Consider the following 15966-nt stretch of genomic DNA (forward strand, 5'->3'; position numbering starts at 1 on the left):
CCACAATCCCTCCCTGCATACTTTTTTCAACTGTGTGATGTGTGAGGCTTTCTTGCCTGTACAGCCTATTTCTTATCCCCAAACAGAATCTCGGTACGGTTTTGATCCAGACTCTCACTAAAAAAAATGAATTTTTTTTAGCCATTCCTTAGTCAAGTTACTGAATTATTTAAGGTCATTATTATTTTGCAAGTCCTTTGCTTTGCCTAGTAGTTCATGGGAAAACTTTAGCCTCTTTCTAATGGTAGACTTGAGCACTTAGACATCAATAGTAGGAAGAGCTTCCTGTAGGTCCTGTGGTGAAATTCTAGGGATCTTAGAGACTTTTTTCAACGTCTTGCATTCTGCTCTAAGGCTAATGTCAGACGAGGCGTTGAGACTTTCTCTCGCGATTTTATGTGTATTTCGGCTACATGTGCCTGCACTGAAGTGTATCTCGTTCAATCCAGTGCAGGCACAGGTTGGAAGCGAATGGCAGTATTTTTGGCAAGCACTCGCCAGACACCTCGTCTGACATTAACCTTAGGCTTAACTTGCTGGGGCAGCTTGGCCTGGGAAAGCTTGCAGTTATTGAAAATCTTTTATACTTGTGATTGTCTTTCGGAAAGAGTAATTGATGTCCAGTTGTTTGGCAATCTTTTTAAATCCCTTTCTAGGCTAACATTTATAACCTTCTTTCTAAAGGCATCAGAGAGCAATTTCAATCTTGGCATTGTGACACACACACTTCAGCATCTACATCAGGGGTCCCCAACCTTTCTTACTTCAAATGTAAAAAGACTTGGAGAGCAACACAAGCATCATTAAAGTTTGTGGAGGTGCAAAATAAGGGCTAAGGGCTATTAGGCAGCCTCTATGCACACTATCAACTTACAGGAGGCTTTATTTGGTAGTAAATCTTGTTTTTGTTCAACCAAAACTTGCCCCCAAGTCAGGAATTCGAAAATAACCTGGTTTGGGGGCACTGAGAGCAACATCTAAGGGGTTGGTGAGCACATGTTGCCCCCGAGCCACTGGTTGGGGATCACTGATAGACTACATAGAGTAGTGGGAAAAATGTATCTTAGTTGATGTCAGGGAATGGTAGACAGTTATAACAAATGCCTAGTAGAGATTATTTCTGCCAATCAGGGCAATCCTAGGTATTAGAACCAATGGTGTACATAATTTTTGGTTCAACAAATGATTGCTATGCAAGTTTTTCTTTTTGGTGTTCAGTTACATCACATTATCTATATAAACTGGTTGAATGAAGATCAAATATTGATGTATCCATATTTATTAAAAAAGAAGAAACTTTACTTGGGATGTACTTACCTATATTTATATATGTGTAGGGACCTATAGGGTTAACAATCCCAGTAGCCTAAAACCCTACACTTACTTATTTCTAGTTGTTCCTAGGCAGAAGCCCATGTATCTAATTTGCTATTTGTCTATTTAGCCTAGGTTCAACAAGACCCCAGTAAAGCTGTTCTGCCCAAGGGACCTTTATCTCTAAAGAAATCAGGGAGCAGGAACCCTGTGAACTAGGATTTAGCCAATGCAGCATATTTTTTGTAATAGCATGTTCTAGGAATGTGAGACAGTAAGTTATAGCTAGCAGCTTCTTTGTGCCAACCAGGAGAGATAGCAGGGAGTATTCTCCTTTACAGGCTCAGCAACCTTAGTGAAGGGACTGCAGTAATGACAGCGGCATCAGGCTTAGATTGATTCTCCCTGATCCGGGTCTGCTGTATGAGATCTGGACCACTAGAGGTAGAAACCCTAAGGATTTTTGTTACAGCGAAAGCTACTCTCCACAGTGGAGCATCATTTACATTACATGCTCTGCATTGAACCTTCCAATCTATTTGCTCCCCCATCTGCATTGTGGATCATTTGTCTTTAACAATAAAACCAGTTCTGTTTGAGTTTGTGGCAAGAACCTTCTGGCATCCTTTATTTCTTATTTTAGCACACAGCATAAGTTGTAGTCAGGGCCGGAACTAGGGGTAGGCAGATGGGACACCTGCCTAGGGTGCAACAGTGGGGGGCGCCAGGCAGGTACCTCTTCTTTCACCTACCACTAGTTCCTGGCCCTTTCCCTCTACTGCAGTACCCCCACCAGTGGCCCCAGCATCCTCACAGCCCTGTGTGCGCACATCAAGCACTCGCACACGCGGTGTGTGGGGTGGGGGCCAAGCCGACCAGATTGCCTAGGGCGCCTGGCCGGCTTGACCCGGCACTGGTTGTAGTTGCATTACCTTCCTCTTGATCCTTCCACATAGCAATGTTTGGGTGAAGACACACTGAGCTACTAGTAGCAGCTACTTTTTCAAGGCTACTAATCTCCAGAAAACATGTAGAGACAATTATCAGTAAATGATCAGCGTTGTCTTTTTTTAATAGCCATGACAAGTAGCTGCTACTAGTGGCCCTGTGTCTTCACCCTTAGGGCTGTGGCACACGGGGTGATTAATCGCCAGTGGGATGGCATACGCGGCGCCACGATTTCCCCACGTGTGCGTATGCCATCCCACCGGTGATTTACATTCTCGCCAGTGGGATGGCATTTCGGGGAGATTAGTCGCCCGCGACAAGGGAGATTTGTCGCGATCTACTAATCTGCCCATGTGCCACAGCCCTTAGGGCACCCGAATGAATGAAATACGCTTGCCTGCAGGCACACATAGATATCCGCCAAAAATCTCGAGACTTTGTATCTTCGGTGGATATCGTCTACATGTGCCTGCAACCAAGCGTATTTCATTCATTCGGGTGCAGGCACAAGGTAGGGGCGTATTCTCTGCAAGCGTTTTTCGGCTTGCCATCGTTTTACATTCTTGTCGGTGGGATGGCATTTCGGGTAGATTAACACTTTGGTATGGAAAAAGGGTTAATGATTGTATTTGTAATTATTTACTTTTCAACTACATACATACCTATATTAATATGAAATTTGCCAGTAGCCATAGGGTTATTCCTCCATTAATATGCAAGATAGACTAAAGATGTATTTACTATAGTTCTTCTCAATACCAAGCAATGATCAGAGTGCACTTATAGTCTGGAGAGTTCAGGTGGAACGTCTAGAGGCTCTGGGTGATCTCAATAATTACACAAAGTTTCCCCTCGTCTGTGAAGTAATTTGATAACCTGTGTTTTGTAGCTTTCTGCTCTGCCTCCTCCAGCCTGGACCTATGAGAGAAGCAGGACTAGCATAGCAACAACCAATCTCAATGCCTCTACATGACGCTTTCTTCTCTCATTGCTATTCACCTCATTTCCCTTGTAGGCACCTGTCTCCGTGGGGAATTGTTGCCATGGAAACTGGCGATGGAGAATTTTCCTTACAGAAATAGTTACTATGGAAACTCAGGCTAAACCATGCTTGGCCATATTTTAAACAATGCATATGTCCTTAACGATGTATGTTAACCCTTCCCCATAATTAAGTACACGTGTTCTGCTGTAAATTGAAAATAAATTAAGCAATCAATCAGTTTCTACCCAGTAGAAATCAGAATCAGCTTATTAGACTCTGAAGGACACGGGGGCAATAAAGCATGTATTGTCAGCCAATATAGGCACTTTGGGGCAGATTTATCAAAATGTGAAATTATAACTCACCACCATAAAATTCCACAGCTTTCTTTTCATTCCTATGGGATTTTTAGAGGCATATTAATCAAATGGTGAATTCTAAGAATCCCATAGTAATAAATAGAGAGTGGTGGAATTTAACTTTTCTGAGCTCCGATTTCAAACTTTGATAAATCTGCCCCTAAATATAAACAAAAGTGAATTTGGTTTTGACACGTTTTGCCACTTCTAGCATTTGAAGCATCTGAATGTCTTATATCAATAACTGGTTAAATTGCTTTTCTGAAAAACTTTTAGATGATACTTAACACAATGAGCTGAAAGGAATTTTATAAGGTTAAAAAGTCTCAGAGTGAGTGGAGAAAAGGACTGGGTGGAGGGGTAACATAAAAAGAATATTGGTCTTCGTTCTGCTCTGGACTGTTTTTACGCAGAATGGAGAAGGTAATAACAACAGTCTATAAAACAGATCATTTTAACAGTTTTTTTGTTGTTGTTGTGGCCAAATATCTTAATCATTTCCAAGTGCATCTAAGCACAGGCCTGGAAAATAGGCCCTGGTATTCCAAGTACACAGAAGCCTAAACATCCTCCCACCAACCCAATAACTAGTGAATGTTTATGGCATTTTTAAGCAGTTCATCTGGCTTTGTCAGAATCCACAGATTGCCAGTCCGGGCCTGTGCTCAGGTAGCGTTTTGTTGGAATCACCACCATAACAAAGTCTGTTTTTGGGAGGCATTAATAAGAGTTCTTTTTTTACATTTGTTAAAATGCTAAATACTTAGAAACAATAAAAAAGATCTGTTCCAAGACTGATTAAATTGTCATACAGTGCCATCACTGGTGCTGAAATTTCTTCATTTCCTCTAGAAGAAAGTGGATAATTCTTTTATATTTTGCCTATATATAATGTATGTAGATATACAGTGGTGTGAAAAACTATTTGCCCCCTTCCTGATTTCTTATTCTTTTGCATGTTTGTAACACAAAATGTTTCTGATCATCAAACACATTTAACTATTAGTCAAAGATAACACAAGTAAACACAAAATACAGTTTTTAAATGAGGGTTTTTATTATTTAGGGAGGAAAAAAATCCAAACCTACATGGCCCTGTGTGAAAAAGTAATTGCCCCCTGAACCTAATAACTGGTTGGGCCACCCTTAGCAGCAATAACTGCAATCAAGCGTTTGCGATAACTTGCAACGAGTCTTTTACAGCGCTCTGGAGGAATTTTGGCCCACTCATCTTTGCAGAATTGTTGTAATTCAGCTTTATTTGAGGGATTTCTAGCATGAACCGCCTTTTTAAGGTCATGCCACAACATCTCAATAGGATTCAGGTCAGGACTTTGACTAGGCCACTCCAAAGTCTTCATTTTGTTTTTCTTCAGCCATTCAGAGGTGGATTTGCTGGTGTGTTTTGGGTCATTGTCCTGCTGCAGCACCCAAGATCGCTTCAGCTTGAGTTGACGACCAGATGGCCGGACATTCTCCTTCAGGATTTTTTGGTAGACAGTAGAATTCATGGTTCCATCTATCACAGCAAGCCTTCCAGGTCCTGAAGCAGCAAAACAACCCCAGACCATCACACTACCACCACCATATTTTACTGTTGGTATGATGTTCTTTTTCTGAAATGCTGTGTTACTTTTACGCCAGATGTAACGGGACACGCACCTTCCAAAAAGTTCCACTTTTGTCTCGTCGGTCCACAAGGTATTTTCCAAAAGTCTTGGCAATCATTGAGATGTTTTTTAGCAAAATTGAGACAAGCCTTAATGTTCTTTTTGCTTAAAAGTGGTTTGCGCCTTGGAAATCTGCCATGCAGGCCGTTTTTGCCCAGTCTCTTTCTTATGGTGGAGTCGTGAACACTGACCTTAATTGAGGCAAGTGAGGCCTGCAGTTCTTTAGATGTTGTCCTGGGGTCTTTTGTGGCCTCTCGGATGAGTTGTCTCTGCGCTCTTGGGGTAATTTTGGTCGGCCGGCCACTCCTGGGAAGGTTCACCACTGTTCCATGTTTTTGCCATTTGTGGATAATGGCTCTCACTGTGGTTCGCTGGAGTCCCAAAGCTTTAGAAATGGCTTTATAACCTTTACCAGACTGATAGATCTCAATTACTTTTGTTCTCATTTGTTCCTCAATTTCTTTGGATCTTGGCATGATGTCTAGCTTTTGAGGTGCTTTTGGTCTACTTCTCTGTGTCAGGTAGCTCCTATTTAAGTGATTCTTTGATTGAAACAGGTGTGGCAGTAATCAGGCCTGGGGGTGACTACAGAAATTGAACTCAGGTGTGATAAACCACAGTTAAGTTATTTTTTAACAAGGGGGGCAATCACTTTTTCACACAGGGCCATGTAGATCTGGAGTTTTTTTCTTCCTTAATAACGTAAACCTTCATTTAAAAACTGCATTTTGTGTTCAATTATGTTATCTTTGACTAATAGTTAATGGTTTTTGATGAGCAGAAACATTTAAGTGTGACAAACATGCAAAAGAATAAGAAATCAGGAAGGGGGCAAATAGTTTTTCACACCACTGTATATATATATATATATATATATATATATATATATATATATATATATGTAAGCTTACGGTAAATTAGGTACTTGTGCTACCATAAGATACACCAACTTTAGCCAGTATGAAACTATTTCTTCCAGGCGTGAGCCCTGACATGTGTTGGAGGCCAGGGTGTTGTGAACTGTAACTCACAATAAGGATGGGCGCCAGTGGTTCTTGAACTTAAACAGGAACTTATTTATTTAACAGATCCACATAGAAGTGTTAAGAAACAACAGTACAGGTATCTTGCACATCACAGGTCAGGCTTATACTCAGAATACTTGGTCACAATGATTCTATCCCTGCAGGGCACAAGAGGTTACTCCCAGCTTTTAGGTTATACTTCTCCACAGTGGAACCTAGGCAATTCACTATCTAGCTGTCTGTACACTGGTAAGCTACTGTGGGCAACAGTACATCCAGGATAATAATCCCACTATGATTCTTGTTGGAGCCTAGTATGACCTATAACAGAATTTGCCGGCCTGTCTTATACCCGGGTTCCACTTACTCTCTCAACCTGCCTCAGGCAGAGGTCTCTCACAAAATGGCCTCCTTCCACATGGCTGCTAAGCCTTTTATATTATAACACAGTGCCACCTTATGGCCAAACTGTAGAACTGCAAAGGTCATTCTATGACCCAGGAAAGGAATAAGGGGTCATTCATTTTAATCAAAGCAATTCAGCCAAATCATTATATATATATTTTCTGTTGGATTCTGGAGATTTTTTGAAGGTTTTACTAGTGGGTGGTAATTCAATTTGTATATCAGTAACTTTTTAGAGTCTTTATTTAACAATATTTGAAGATTACAGTTATTAAACACTATGTGATGATACCCTTCCCCATACCCTTCCCTATACATGCAAAATTCAAAAATAAAGAATTGACAAAAAAACACTATGTGATGATCGATTGATTAATCCTAGCCCAACTCCTTCTTATATAGAAGGAAGGCTAGGATCGATCAATCGATCGTCGCATAGTGGGTTCTTCCTTGCAGTTTTAGCAGGTATTTTCTAATAAAGCATTCAAAATAATAAATGGTGTGCAGGACAGGGCAATTATTGGGGCAGGGTAGAATAGATTTTTTGCTTAAAATTTTTTTGTGTGACTTTTCCTTTAAAAACAGGCACAACAAAGGACGAAGGTGGGGGGTTGTTTATTGGTAATCTAATTATCAACCTTTAAATTATTTAATATTCCCCGTTTGCCATGTTTAGCTGTAGAAATAACATACCATCTATTTTTCTGTTTGGTGGTGTATTTTTACTTATCGCTTGATCCTGGTTCCAGACATTAACAGCCAGCTGTTTAACGTCTGCAGTTTAGCTTCAGATCTTTTAGCGTGTCTGACATTTCTAAGGGCTAGTGTGGGCTCATAGTCCATATGTCTGTTAACAAATTGCTCTGCTCTGAGCTATTTTTTAGCCTCAGTGATTCTAGCATGGCACACTGGTGGCTTAAAACAGTATACAGGTATGGGATCCCTTATTATCCAGAAAGTGCCGAATTACGGAAAGGCCATCTCCCATAGACTCCATTATAAACAAATAACTCTTTTTTTAAACGATTTCCTTTTTCTCAAGAAAATGGGGTTAAGGATTTCCATTCTCTTTGGTATTTTGGAAGGACTCATACCAGCAAAAAAATGGTTGGTATGTTTAAAGACAAGTTATAGGAGGGGTTTGTATAAGAAAACAGCACTCATTGGTCCTTTATAGATATAACAAAACTATTTCAAAATGTTTGAGTACTGTACCACTAAAAACTAACATAAAAGTCACTAGAATTTACTAAAGGATTTTGACTAATAAATATGCAGGGATGTATCTATTGGTCTCATATTAAAATCATTACTCTTTCACCAAAGCTTTATTTGCCTTAAGACACCTGCTGGGTATATGCTGTTATGAAGACACTATATAGTACGGGCTTTTCATAATTCAGAAATTTCTGGATAAAAGGGTTTCCAGAAAACTGATACCACAACTGCATCAGCTTTACTGAAAATCTCTTTAGCCTCCCATTAGATTTCTCCAGTGTTGGACTGGGACCTCAGGGGCCCACCAGAAAACCTTAGACTATAGGCCCACTCTCAAAACTATGTTTCCTCCTTTCCTCACTCAACCTCTTTATTCTCCTAGTCTCTTTTATTTACATGCTAGCATCTAGCCCACTGGGAGTGTTCCTGGTATCATGGTGGGCCAGTTTGACACTGGATATCTCTTTCCAACATTCCCTCATTGTGAATAACTAATAAACTTAGCATGTCTGATTTAACCTGACATGGAATTGCAGACAAAATGCCTTTAACCCTTTCTCTGCCAGAGCCTTTTGTCTTGCCGTACTACATAATGCCAGACTACATGTGGCACAGCATACATGAAAGAGCTACCAGTAATCTTTCTGAGCCTCAACAGCTGGTGCAGCTGACTTTAAAGTCTAAAGCAGGAAAGAAATTTAAAGGGGCACATTTATAGTAAGTTTTACCCTTCATCTAACATACTGTACATAAAAGCTATATGTAACGGGGAAAACTATTAATCTGATGAAAGAGCTGTACATTACTTTCTTAAAGGAATACTGTCATGGGAAAACATTTTTTTTTCAAAATGCAGCAGTTGATAGAGCTTCTCCAGCAGAATCCTGTGTTGAAATCTGTTTTACATAAACACAAACAGATTTTTTTATATGAAATTTTGAAATTTCGCATGGAGCCAGCCATATTCTTTATTTCCCAGAGTGCCACAGCCATTTGACCTGTGCTCTGATAAACTTAAGTCACACTTTACTGCTGAGCTGCAAGTTGGAGTGATATCGCCCCCCTCCCAGCAGCCGATCAGCAGAACAATGGGAAGGGAGCAAGATAGCAGCTCCCAGTAGATATCAGAATAGAACTTAATAGTAAGAAATACAAGTCTGGCTTGGGACTCCTCCAGTTAAATGGGAGTAGGAAAAACAATAGGTTATCTAAAAGCAGTTGTAATGGCTCTTTCGGAAAGCTTAGACTTGGGACAATGCACTGAGATGGCTGCATACACACCAATATTATAACTAACTATTTTATACCTCTAATAAAAAGTATACCATAAAAATCATGAAAGTATCCCAAATTTGTCCACTTGTTGGGTGGATGATCTCAATAATTTATAGGGCCAGTTACTCTAAAAAATGAAAGTTTTGTATTCATGAAAATATAATATTTTGATAATGCTTAACTGTATATTAAAATCAATATATTACTATATTAAAATCAAGTACCTAGTAAGGATATTGGCCTCCCTTATCCTTCAAAATAGGTTTAGATCTTCTTGCAATGTTGTCACACAAGCCCATAACTGGATTTGGTAGGATAGTGTTGAGAAGAATCCTAAACACTTCTATGAGGGATGAAGGAGGTGGAAATCTACTTAACATTTAATACAACCTTTAAAATCAATAATTGATCCTAATGAATCCTGCAGAAAGGTTTCCTGTGCCTTCATAGATCCACCACAGCTGGTATCAGGCATTGGGCCTGATTCACTAAAGTGCGATAAAAATTATCGCACGCTTTTTTGCGTTAAAAAACACAAAATAATTTGCGCGCGATTCACCATAGTATTATCGCGTGCGAAAAATCGCCATTTTCGCATGGGTTATTTCTCGCACTAGTTTTACCGCATGCGTTAATTTCCGCGCTGAAAAGAATACGATCGCATGATTCACTATAACTTTTGCGCGCTAAATATCGCATTCGGCTATGCGAAAATTAACACCTACTACAGGCAGGCGAAAAATTATACAAAAGTACAGTAAATGATTTTTTGCAATAAAATATGGACTTTGCAGTGCTACTTATTCAAGTATGTGTTTCCCCTAGAGTGACACAGCCGCCAGTTTGCAGCAAAATGTTCATTTTTAATACAGTAATTTTCTGCAAGTATTGGCGTGTATGGCTAACATGGCGTGCGTTCATTTGCGCGACTATTTATATTTGGCTACAAGTGATGAAATGTTTCGCCAGGCATGGATTCGCAGCGAATTTTTGGGCGTGCGTTGAATTTTTTTGCAGCGGATTTTTTCATGCATTTCGCAAAACAATCCGCCAATGGCAAAACGCATGAAAAAATTTGCCACGCAAAAATTCACCGCACATACAAAAATTTATACAAGCGTCAAAAAATAATAGTCACGGGCAACAATTTTTTTGCCCGCACAACATTTTTGCCGTTTCGTGGATCTTTTGAAAGATTTGCTAATTTTTCACTAAAGATAACCAGAACACATTTGCTCATCACTAGTGGCTACTATTTATGAGCATCTACTATTTATATGATACCATTTATATGATACCATTTATATGTGGCTAATATTTATATACACCATTTATATGCGGCGACAATTTTTATACACTATTTCTAAGCTACCATTCATATGCGGCGACTATTCGCGTGCGTAATTTAGCGCATGTACCAGCAAATACCGCATTGAAATAGTCTTCGCGAGTTAAATAACGCATGCAATATCGCGCGTAAAAAAGCGCGAGTATGCTTATAGTGAATCGTGCGAAAAATCGGCAAAATTAAGCCACGGTAAAAATTTTAGCGCACAATAAAAATAGTGCACGTTTTATCGCCCTTTAGTGAATCAGGCCCATTGTGTGTTGCAGGAATTTGTTTGCTTAAAAACCCAAATGCAGGAAAAAGTGTGACACATGACTTATCAGACTGGGGCCAATTCACTAAAGGTCGTTAACACTTAACGCATAGTTTTATGCGTTAAAAAGATTTAGTTAATTAAGTAACGATTCATCAAAGTAATTTCAAATGCGTTACTACTCATATTGCATGTGCAAAGATCTCAATTATCGCAAAGCGTTATGTCCATCGCATTGCGCAAGCTGGAGGGAAATAATACTAACGCATAATTCACACATTTTAAGTGTTAAAAGCATGAAATATGGCGATAATTTGTGCTAATATTAACACCTACTAGGAGTGGGCATTACTAAAAAAAACATTGCAGTTTGTGAGCTTTTTTGAAGACAACATGGAGTTTGCAATCGGATTTTTGTTGGATTGTGAAGAAGAGTATCAAGTATGTGATGCATCCTCAAGTCTTCAGGGAAAGATCATCTCTAGAGGGATTATCAGAGGAGGAAACAGTGGGGCGCTATAGGTTAAATAGAGCAGCAATGTATAGCCTGTAAGAGGTACTGGAGCCTTATCTGCAGCCACTAACACACAGAAGCCATGCTGTTCCTGGCATACTCAAACTTCTGTGCTCCCTTCATTCTTTCAGAAACTGAAGTTTTCAGAAAGCTGGAGGGATATATGGTGGAGTGTCACAGCCCACATTTTCACGTTGCCTTGGCCAGGTCCTGGATGCAATATGTTCAGTCTGGGAATTATATCAAGTTTCCCATCAATAGAAATGACTGGAACATTGTAAAAAGAGCGTTCTATTGTGTCAGTGGCATCCCAAATGTCTTAGGTGTGACACTAAGATGAATATTATGAGTATTGTGTCAGGATTTCCTTACATCTTAAAGCAGTCTGCATTATATGCTGATTTTGAAATCACGCATGAAATAACACATAAATATATTGCATGCTTTAAAATATTGCTTAAAAATATGTAATCACAAGATAAATAACTACAATAAAATTGCTTCTTAATTCAGACAAGTGTCCTTTTTGTAAATCAATCATTAATTCTCCAAATATAAGAAGTGATAATATTTTTAACGCATGCTAAAAATAACACTTTTTTCCCACCTTTTGTGAATTGGCCCCTATATGATAATTATTCTGTTTCCTGTTGGTTTAGCCCTGTCAGTGGGCCGTGAGTTGGTGATGACTGTTCCATTTTGGCTTATGCATTTACTCTTATGTTTGGCATGCATTTCTGTCATATTTAACCGTTATATCACTTTGAAAACTCACATATAAAAGTGCTAATTAATATAACTCACTTTGTGGATTTTGTTACTTTGAGTTTAATGGCCTTGTACATGTTGTGATGCAGGTATTTTTGCATCTCAATAGCTAATAGCAAGTTTTTAACGGTCAATTATGGCAGTACAGTGTTTGTACAGGGGACAAATAACGGAATTTCCATTATTTGCAGTTCTTGGCTGGCCATTTTGCAAGCTACTCTTGAGGGGATTATAACTCTACAGCTGCCTCTAAATAGTTCAAATAGAAGTAGGTAAATCAAAATAAAAAAGGTATTGGGACCTTTTGCTACTATTTCAGTGCAGCATCTCTCAGAAAAGCCAGCAGATTTGTTTTAGTATATATACTATTTTGCTATATATTTACTATTTTGTATGTTTTTGTTTTATGCATGTTTGCTAAAGACAGCTTACCCTTTGAGTTATTAACTGCTGATAAATTAAGTAAGCCTTCTGTGCTGTGTTGTGATCTGTTCCCTGATGTACCTGTATGTTATTCCTACCATTGTGCAGCAATCAGAGCTTCATTCCAACTGAATAAACTCCCAGTGTCATAAAGCAGCAAGCCAGGAGCAGCATTAGAATGCTTGTAGGCATAAAAGCAATTGCTTTAGAGTAAGAATAGTCAGCCTGGGGCTGAGCTGGAGAATTCGGCATCCTAAGGCTATCCGTGCAGCTGCAGGTTGGTTTCTCTTAATTTAGGAAACTCTAACAAAATTTTAATAATTGTAATAAAAATCACAATTTAAAAGAAATACATTCTTATTAATTGCAAGCTCAGATACATACACTAATGAACTGGACATCCACAAGTATGTAATTCTGCCTGTGTGGCACTTCCACAGAATATTCCACTATGCTCCATAAATCAGACATACAAGCAAGTGAAGCGTCAGTAAAATAATTAATATTTCACATAGGCCAATCATAGCTCATCAAATTATAATCATGCACTTACGTCTGCTGCCCTCACGTCCGTTGCTCAGAAGCTGCTGCTTCTTTTTTCAGTTTGGTAAATGTCCCGTGAAGCAATCATCGCAAAATCAACCTGAATAATGCGCGGTGACAGAAGGCCTTTGCCTGATGATTAGTACCAGGTTGTCTTGATGGAGAGCTTGGCAGCAGGACAAGAAGGGGAACAGCTCTGGGACATGAATGCGTTAAGGCACGCTGCTTTCCTTTTGGCACGAGGATGCAGATTTTGTACATAACATTAATGTTTTTGGGCTTTATGCGTTGGCTCACAAGACACTGATCTGCAAAGCAGAGCTAAAGGCATCAAGCACATTATAGGATTTCATGCTAATCTGTGTAGGAAAGACCGAGAGCTAGAACAGATTCTGTACTATAGGGTGTGTTTGCTAATCCTAAGATAATACAGTCTTGGTGGAACAGCTCTCAGTTAGCTATTAACTGGCTTGTGTAATCAGCTTCCAGCACATGGATACCCTGCAAAAATCTGTATGGCCCAAAGCTCAGTTTTGTCAAAGAGGATTGCTTATTTTATAATTTAGTATTTAGATTTTTTAGCAGCGCTTGATAAGTGCAGTATTATTGTGATAGCAATCAATGCAATAGTTTTGCTCTTTTGCACTGTTTCCATTCCTGCACTAGCAAAGACTAATTTTAATTTTAAAATATGAAAATTAGTCTCTTAAAGTTACCAGAGGGTTTTTGCTGCCCCTGGAGACTGGCCGCTCCCTGCTGCCTGAGACAAGGTTCTTACCTACACAGCGGCCCAGTGCAAGTAATTTGTATGTTCTCCCTGTGTCTGTGTGGGTTTTCTCCTGGTAACTGCTCTGGGAGCTAGCTTATAGAACTGTACTTGCAGGGTCAGTTACCCATTCACACAGCACTAAACTAACATACACATGGCGTTTTGCCTTTAAATGTCAGGAACTCCCTGGTTTAGAACCAGGAACCTGGTGCATACTGACTGCTGTGCCTCTGAATTGTGCCACAGGAGGCACTGGGGTTAAAGTCTGCCTGATTATCTAAATATCTCTTCTCCCCTCTGTATTCCCTGGCTCGCACCCAGTTTCAGACAATAGCCCAATTAAGGGGCTACTTAAGCTGCCTCCTCCAGCAACCTGCACTGAATCATTAGCCCCCTGCTTATCCAAGCCATCTCAGTTCCTGTCCTCTGGTTTTGATTCCCTGATTTCTGACCCCTGTCCGGTTATTGGACTTTTTGTTGTCTGACACCCACCCCAACTTTGTGCCTGTCAGAGGTCAGAGATGCCTGCCCTGACCCTGTGTCTGAGCTTGAACTGTATTTTTCTGCCTGCTTACATTTTCTGCTGAGGTTTGCATAGTTAGGTTTTTTATTATTACATCCTTTGTTTAAAGCAGTTCATGTCAAGCCTCTGTGGTTTAGCAAGTGGTTACACAGCACATCGGCTCCATACCAACAGTACAACCAGCCTTTTTGACAATAAATCACCCATGTACCTGTAATAAACTTTGCTAGAAAATATATAGAATATACAAAAATGAATTTATGTCCAGTGAACTGATACTTAAATAAGAAGTCACATTGTGACCACAGAGAAGACTATGGAGAGTGATTCAGCTAGATATTTAAAGCCTGAGCTGAAACACTAGTGCATGTCCCGCACATATACATATATACGCACATATACAAGCCTTATTTTCTGAATTTCTGTATACATCTATATTTTTATTTACATAACACTACTTCTATGCATTGTACATTTTTGTGTTGCTGGTATATCACCTTTCGTTGCAGATATGTGCTTCACAAGAACTTGTTCAGTGTCCAGAGGGTGAATTGCTGCTTCAGCCTCGCCCAGATGATAAGAAGATATTTTCATCAGAGAAAATGTCTAAAGCAATAACCTGTGCAAACCAACTATTGCTACTTGGGTGGAAACTGCAGAATAAAAATGCCTTTGGGCGGACATATGCTAGTTAGTTGATAGTTGATTTAATTAGCAAAAAATAAAATTGGCAACTGATTGCATGACAAGCTTGTTTAGATGTGATTAAACTGTTAGTGAGGCACTAGTACACTGACACACCTCTAAATAAGCCTCTGTACCCTTCAATATCCAGTGGTTTTGGGGTAGGGGCACACAAAGCGGATCAATCATTATCCTCCGTCTGCATTTTTCTCCCAGATGGAGGAAAGCAGATCTGCTGTCTTGCGCTTCTTCCTGTAGCTCTATTCACAGGCATGGCGTTGGCCTCTGTGTGACCTACATGCTGTGGATTTCAGTGTAAAAATGCATACATTTGTGTTTCCCCACTGGTCCACATGTAGCTCCACGCTGGCTGACGCCATGCCTGTGAATGGAACTACGGGAAGCAACATACTACCACAGATCCTCTCCGTGATTCACTTTATGTGCCCCTGCTTTTATAGTTTGGTAACAACCTTATACATATTACAATTTAACAATAGTGTAGGAAGATGTGTTTTTAAGACTGAAAGGGGCCACTGATATCCAGCATTTTCTTTACGAATACCAAACTGTATCAGTTGCAGTATATCTGCAGACAGTATTATCCAAGAAAAACAGGACTGAACCATTCATTCTGGTGTAATCCTCTCTAACAGGACAGAGACAAATGCCAGTTTTGGACTGGGGTACCTGGGGCCCACCACAGAACCTAAGGCTAATGCCAGATGAGGTGTAAGGCAGATATTTTCGGCAAGCAGAAAATATCGCCCTATGCCTCCTATATGTGCCTGCACCCAAATGAATGAGATACGCTCGGGTGCAGGCAAATGTAGCCAAAATACGCGAGACTCTGCATTCTCTCCCGTTTTTACGCGTATTTCGGCTACATGTGCCTGCACCCAAGCGTATCTCATTCATTCGGGTGCAGGCACATGTAGGATG

General features: G+C 39.8%; 1 protein-coding gene and 1 long non-coding RNA gene across 2 annotated transcripts in view; one reads left to right on the plus strand and one right to left on the minus strand.

Moving 5' to 3' along the window:
• trim2 (tripartite motif containing 2) overlaps positions 1–13081 on the minus strand; it is a 74144-nt gene extending 61063 nt beyond the window's left edge. The window contains exon 1 of the mRNA XM_012959201.2: positions 13059–13081. The gene's annotated coding sequence lies outside the window, so the exon portion shown is untranslated. The remainder of the gene's footprint in view (positions 1–13058) is intronic.
• The window catches only part of LOC105946244, a 46501-nt gene that overhangs the window by 14282 nt on the left and 16253 nt on the right, over positions 1–15966 (plus strand). The window lies entirely within an intron of this gene.

Source organism: Xenopus tropicalis, chromosome 1, assembly GCF_000004195.4.
Source record: "Xenopus tropicalis strain Nigerian chromosome 1, UCB_Xtro_10.0, whole genome shotgun sequence".
In the NCBI taxonomy this organism is placed as follows: Eukaryota; Metazoa; Chordata; class Amphibia; order Anura; family Pipidae; genus Xenopus; species Xenopus tropicalis.